Source organism: Apium graveolens, chromosome 10 (assembly GCF_009905375.1).
Source record: "Apium graveolens cultivar Ventura chromosome 10, ASM990537v1, whole genome shotgun sequence".
Taxonomy (NCBI): domain Eukaryota; kingdom Viridiplantae; phylum Streptophyta; class Magnoliopsida; order Apiales; family Apiaceae; genus Apium; species Apium graveolens.
The window spans coordinates 31334238-31341572 of record NC_133656.1 but is presented as its reverse complement, the minus strand read 5'-3'; the positions used below and the strand labels follow the sequence as shown (position 1 = coordinate 31341572).

The window sequence follows — 7335 nt, the reverse complement described above, 5'->3', positions numbered from 1 at the left end:
CCAGAAAAATAATTGATTTTTATTAGCAAATAATATACCAACGGATGATCAAACTCGATGGATAAAGATCATCCGTCGAGATGTAAATTTTGACTTAGCCAAGATTTCATCCAAGACTGAAAAATCAATTAAATTTCTGGCTGCATTTCAACTTGCAAATGAACTCATATAGATTTAAGAATAATTAAGCATACCTAACTCACTTACCAACCTTGAGAAGGTGGATTCATCCAGTGGCTTGGTAAAGATATCTGCAAGCTGCTTCTCACTTGGAACAAAATGTAGCTCCACAGTACCATTCATTACATGTTCCCTTATGAAATGGTACTTGATATCTATATGCTTTGTCCTTGAATGTTGTACTGGATTTTCAGTGATGGCAATTGCACTTGTGTTCTCACAGAAAATAGGAATCCTCTCAACTTGCAAACCATAGTCTAGCAATTGATTTTTCATACATAATATCTGTGCACAGCAACTACCAGCAGCAATATATTCAGCTTCAGCTGTAGAAGTAGAAACTGAATTTTGCTTTTTACTGAACCAGGACACAAGCTTGTTTCCTAGAAATTGACAGGTTCCTGTTGTAGTTTTTCTATCAATTCTACAACCTGCATAATCTGCATCTGAATATCCAGTTAGATCAAAACCAGAATCTCTAGGGTACCAAATGCCAAGTTTTGGTGTTCCCTTGAGATATCTGAAAATTCTCTTAATAGCTATTAAGCGAGATTCTCTAGGATCAGCCTGAAATCTAGCACATAAACATGTAGCAAACATTATATCTGGCCTACTAGCTATTAAGTACAAAAGTGAGCCAACCATGCCTCTATAACTTGAAATATCCACAGACTTTTTAGTAGTGTTTAATTCAAGCTTAGTTGCAATGGCCATGGGAGTTTTTGCAGATGTGCAATCCACTAGATCAAACTTCTTTAAAAGATCAAAAATGTTTAGTTTGACTAATGAATATTCCATCACTAACTTGCTTAACTTGTAAACCAAGAAAGTATGTCAGTTCTCCCATCATACTCATTTCATACTTACTTTGCATCAGTTTGGAATTTTTTTTGCAAAGTTTCTCATCTATAGAGCCAAAAATAATATCATCTACATAAATTTGAACAAGTACACTAGAGCCATTAACATTTCTGAAAAATAAAGTTTTATTTACAGTACCTCTTGTGAAGTGATTTTCCAAAAGGAACTTTTATAAAGTGTCATACCAGGCTCTAGGTGCTTGCTTCAGTCCATAAAGTGCTTTCAAAAGATAATAGACATGTTCTGGAAAATTTGGATCTTCAAAACCAGGAGGTTGACTGACATAGACTTCTTCCCCCAAATCTCCATTCAGAAAGGCACTTTTGACATCCATTTGGTAGACCTTTAAATTGGCATGGGCTGCATAGGCTAAGAAGATTCTGATGGCTTCAAGTCTTGCAACAGGAGTAAATGTTTCATCCAAATCTATTCCTTCTTGTTGAAAATAGCTTTTAGCAACCAATCTAGCTTTGTTCCTGACTACTATGCCATTTTCATCCATCTTGTTTCTAAAAACCCATTTGGTGTCTATTGGATTCTTTCCTTTAGGCTTGGGCACCAGCTTCTATACATTATTCCTTTCAAATTGGTTTAGCTCCTCCTGCATAGCTAAAATCCAATCAGGATCCAACAAAGCTTCTTCTACCTTCTTTGGCTCTTCCTTGGAAAGAAAGCTACTGTATAGATATTCTTCTTGAGTTGCTCTCCTTGTTTGAACTCTAGAAGAAACATCACCAATAATGAGCTCAAAGGGGTGATCTTTTATCCATTTTCTTTATTGAGGTAAATTAGCTCCAGATGAAGAAACCTCATTGTTGTCTTGATGTGTAATTGAGTTTTGATTGTTAGAAACTCCCCCTGAGTTTGTGGATCTTTGATTTGAGAAAGGGGAACTTTCTATAGGTGATCTATCTTGACTTCCCGCTCCTTTTAATAACCCGACAGATGGTGAATTTTGAGTACCGACGGATGAAGTTGGTTGTCTCCCAACGGATAACACAGATTGCCTCCCGACGGATGAAGCATTATGCAACTCGACAGATGTTGCTTTTTGTGCTTCATTGGTAGTAGATTTATCTGCATTATCCTTAGACACTGTTTCTTGATCACTTTCATCATCACTGTCATCACTAACCATCTCTATATTGTCGAATTTGAGGCTCTCATGGTAATCTCCATCTTTCATTCCTTCAATCTTTTTATCATCAAACACAACATGTATTGATTCCACAACAATGTTGGTTCTTAGATTGTAGACTCTATATGCTTTACCAACAGCATATCCAACAAAAATTCCTTCATCTACTTTAGCATCAAACTTTGCATTTTGATCAGTTTGATTTCTCAGAATATAGCACTTGCAGCCAAAGACATGAAGAAAATTTAGAGTTGGCTTCTTGTTCTTAAACAATTGATAGGGAGTCATGCATCTAGCTTGATTAACCAGAGAAATATTCTGAGTGTAGCATGTAGTATTTACAGCTTCAGCCCAGAAATAGGTTGGCAGTTTAGATTCTTCAAGCATTGTCCTTGCAGCTTCAATAAGTGATCTGTTCTTCCTTTCCACTACTTCATTCTGTTGTGGAGTTCTTGCTGCTGAAAATTCATGCAGAATCCCATTTTCCTCACAAAATGCTCTCATGACAGAATTCTTGAACTCAGTTCTATTGTCACTCCTGATTCTTTTAACCTTGAAATCAGGATGATTATTGACTTGCCTTATGTGATTGATGATGATTTCACTAGCCTCATCTTTAGACTTTAGGAAATATGTCCAAGAGAACTTTGAGAAATCATCTGCAATTACTAGGAAGAATCTTTTCCTTGAGATGGACAACACATTGACTGGTCCAAACAAATCCATGTGAAGCAGTTGCAAAGGCTCTTCATTTGTTGAATCAAGTTTCTTCCTGAATGATGCTTTAATCTGCTTCCCTTTTTGGCAGGCATCACACAGTCCATCCTTAGAAAACTCCACTAAAGGAATGCCTCTAACCAGTTCTTTCTTTACTAGCTCATTCATGGTCTTGAAGTTTAAATGGGATAGCTTCTTGTGCCATAGCCAACTTTCATCCTGACTTGCTTTACTGAGAAGACAAGTAACAGATTCTGCATTAGATGAGTTGAAATCAGCTAGGTACACATTTCCTTTTCTCACACCAGTGAGAACCACTTTGTTGCTTCTTTTGTTAGTCACAACACAGGCTTCTGAGTTGAAGTTACTGAGTTGCCTTTATCACAAAGCTGGCTGATACTCAACAAATTGTGTTTGAGACCATCCACTAAGGCAACCTCCTCAATGATGACATTGTCCTTTGAAATCAAGCCATATCCCACAGTATAATCCTTGCTGTCATCTCCAAAAGTAATACTTGGGCCAGCTCTCTCCTTAAACTCTGTGAGCAGGGTAGAATCACCAGTCATGTGTCTTGAACAACCACTATCCAAGTACCAAAGATTCTTTATGTTTTCCTGCACACATCAAAATCAAATCAAGTTGATTTTGGTACCCAAGTTTCTTTGGGTCCTGCCTTGTTAGCTTTCTTTTTCTATTTCTTAGGCTTTATCTCATTTGACTTGGGGACATCAGATCCATCCTTGGTCATCTGAGTTGAGCCTTTGAAACCATTCATTGCAACAGAATTATCATGCATATTATTATTAATAGGAAATGGCATGCTATTAGTAAACATGTTATTCCGGTATGGCATGCTAAATGGCATTTGTGGCATACTGAATGCAACATAATAAGGATTAGGTGCAAATGGCATGTTAGCAAACTGTGCATTCATATTATGTATAGACATAGCATTCATAGGCATGGGAGGCATGGCATTCATGTTAGGAAATTGAGGTAGCACAGACATGGAAGTAGGCATGGCAGATTTATAATTAACAGACAAATGATTTACAGTACCACACTTGACACAGATTTTTTTAGGAGCATATTTATCAGGTGTGTAGTTATTATGTTTGTTAATCCCTACTTTACCATTTCTATTGTTTTTCCTTTTAGTCTCTGTTTTTACCTCTATCTTTTCAAGTCTGTCACTTAACTGTTTGACAGTCATGTGACCAATATTAGCCTTTTTCCCTTTCTTAACTTGACTCGATTCTCCTGAAATAAAGTTCTTGGAAACAGACCCATACTTCTCATTTAGCTTAACTAGTTTGGCTTTACTGATAGGCTTGCTCACAACCGACAGATGAGGATTTTCATCATTCGACGGATAACCCTTTTTGTTATCCGACGGATGATCCTCATCATCCGTCGAGACTACATCTGTCAGCACTCCATCTACCAAATATGGTTCTAGTTTCTCTTTGTTCTTTTTCCAGGCTGCATCACAGAAAGACTCAATTCCTTGAACTTTGGTGATTTGAGCATGGACATCCCTGGATGTTTTCAATGCCTTAATCACCTCTTGTTCACACTCGAGCTGCTTCTTCAAAATTTCTTCTTTCTTCAAGGACTCAGTTAATTCCTCCTTGGCAATCTTACACTCAATTCTTAACTTTTCAAAATCAATGAACTGAGACTCAAGCACATTATTTCTCTCACTCAAAAACAAATTGTTTTCTTTGATTTTAGCATTTTCTTTAGTAAGAGACTTAAGTGTAACACGCAAATGATATAACTCTGTAGACATGTCATTTATGGCATCATTACACTCAGCTTTAGATAAATGTGCAAGGTTTATAGTAATTACCTGATTACTTGAAGAACTTGTTTCTGTTTCATCAGACTTGGCCATTAGGGCTAGATTGACATAGCTGACATCTTCATCTTCATCCAGACCATCTGCTGTCCAGTCATTTTCTTGTGTTATGAAAGCCCTTTCCTTTTGTTTGAGCAGTTCAAAGTATTATTGCTTATAATCCACATGCTCAAACTTTTTCTTACTGGAATCTGACTTCCTACATTCACTGGCAAAATGCCTTGCCAAGCCACATTTGAAACATTTGAATTTTGATTTATCCACCATGTTTCTATTTGGCTTGGCTGCTCCAAAGTTCTTCTTGAACTTGAGCTTGGAAAATCTCTTGGAAAGAAATGCTAGGTGTTCATCAATGTCCTTCATGTCATCTTGGCTCAAAGAATCTTCACTTTCTACTGCAAGCCCCTTGCCCTTGTTCTTACAGACCCTTGAAGTTGATTCAACAGCTTCCATCTTCATCTCCTTCTCTTTCTCCAACTCAGCAAGTAGTGCAATGGATCCTCCTTTCTTCTTTCCTCTCTCCATCCTCTCATCTTGCTCTATTTCAAGCTCATAAGTTTTTAGGATGCAATACAGTCTCTCCAAAGTAAACTCCTTATAATCTTGTAAGTTTCTTAATGAGACTGTCATTGGTTTCCATTCCTTCGGAAGAGATCTAAGGAATTTCAGATTGGAGTCTTTTGTCTGATAGATCCTTCCATGCAACTTTAGAGCATTTAGTAGTTTTTGAAACCTACTAAAAATGTCAGTGAGACACTCACTTTCTTCATTATGAAAATGCTCATATTGCTGAATCAAGAGCTGCATCTTATTTTCTCTAACTTGCTCAGTGCCATCACAGATGATCTGTATTGTATCCCAAACATCCTTGGCAGTTTTGCAGTTGATAATGTTGTCAAACATGTCTCCATCAACTCCATTAAACAGGATGTTCATGGCCTTTTTATCCTCCCTGACTTGTTCAATATCAGGATCAGACCATTCATGCCTTGGCTTTGGGACTGATGGCTCGTTTCCTGTTACAGCTCTCATTGGAACATGAGGGCCTCTTTCTATGCAATCAACATAGGCCTCATCTTGAGAAAGCAAATGAAGATGCATCTTTACCTTCCAATGATGGTAATTATCTTTATCCAGAAAAGGGATCTTGACTCCAACATCCTTCTTGTTCATCTTGCTGTATTGTTTTGATCTTTAAACTCTTTGTAAGTTAAGAGCTCGCTCTGATACCAATTGTTAGTCCCTTAACAATATGACAAGAATTACAGAAGGGGGGTTGAATGGAATTCTTGAAACTTTTTCTTGATTTAAAAATATTCTAACTTGAATATATGAATAAGTGTGTATTGATTAGCACAATGCGGAATAGTTATTTAAATGATTCAAAATACAAGTAATTAAGGACAAGAGTCTTTAAAAACTTTCTGGTGGATTTGAATGATTCCACCAGAGATATATATTATATATCGAGAGAACCCTGTGTGCCAAATGCTCACAGCTTCTTACAACAATTGAACAACTAAGAATACAGAGAAATGCTAAGAATTCTGCTTACAAATGTTTCTCTGCTTGTATCTTAGATTCGATAGATTTTTAGTTGCTACTTCTTGGTTTATATAACACCAAGATTACAAAGTAATGAGACAGGATAATAAAACAAAACTATCTAGTCTATTATAATGCTACTTTATTACTCTAAGTGCTGGTTACATTCTCTACCACCAGGGTCTATCACCAAATAGGAGGATCTTGCTCAAAAGTTCTTAACTAAATTCTTTCCGATGGCGAAGACTGCTGCAATCAGAAACACACTTACTCAATTTGCTTAACAATCTGGAGAATCTTTATGTGAGGCTTGGGATGGATATAAGGAGATGCTTATGAAGTGTCCTCATCATGGGATGCCTGACTGGATGATCATTAATTGTTTCTATAATGGCTTGGGTGCTACTTTTAGACCCATGCTTGATGCAGCATTAGGAGGAGCCTTGTGGGCTAAAAGCTATGATGAAGCTTAACTGATGGCTGCTAATGAATACTAGAATCCTACTCAGCGACTATCTCAGGGTAAGGTAGCAGGAATTCTGGAGTTGGATGCAGCTACTGTTATAGCTGCTCAACTTAAGGTTTTGACGATTAAGGTGGATTTTCTGTCCAATTATGGAGTTAATCAGATCACTAGTGTCTGTGAGCTTTGTGCTGGTGCCCATGAGACCGATCAGTATGCCATTTTTAGCGAGTCAGCTCAGTTCGTGAACAACTTTCAGAGGTCGCGGCAACCTGTACAATCCAACTATCATCCTAACAACCGTAATCATCCTAACTTTAGCTGGAGCAATACTCAGAATGCGGTTCAACAGCCTTATCAGCAATATCCAGCAAAGCAGTACAACCCCCCTGGTTTTTAGCAACCACAATATGCACCTAGGCAACAACTCCAGCTGCAATAGTCTAATAAAAAATCGGAATTAGAAGACTTGAGGCTCATGTGCAAGAGCCAGGCGGTTTCTATCAAGACCTTGGAAAATCAAATTGGACAAATTACCAATACCTTGTTAAATCATCAACCTGGTAC

The 7335-nt window shown here is 37.5% G+C and overlaps 1 non-coding gene across 1 annotated transcript; it reads right to left on the bottom strand.

Annotated features, from left to right (window-relative positions):
- Positions 1-6556: 6556 nt before the first annotated feature.
- On the bottom strand, positions 6557-6663 carry LOC141694924 (small nucleolar RNA R71). Its single transcript, XR_012564203.1, has one exon. It is a non-coding gene; the product is annotated as a small nucleolar RNA R71 (small nucleolar RNA).
- Between the last annotated feature and the right edge of the window lie 672 nt (positions 6664-7335).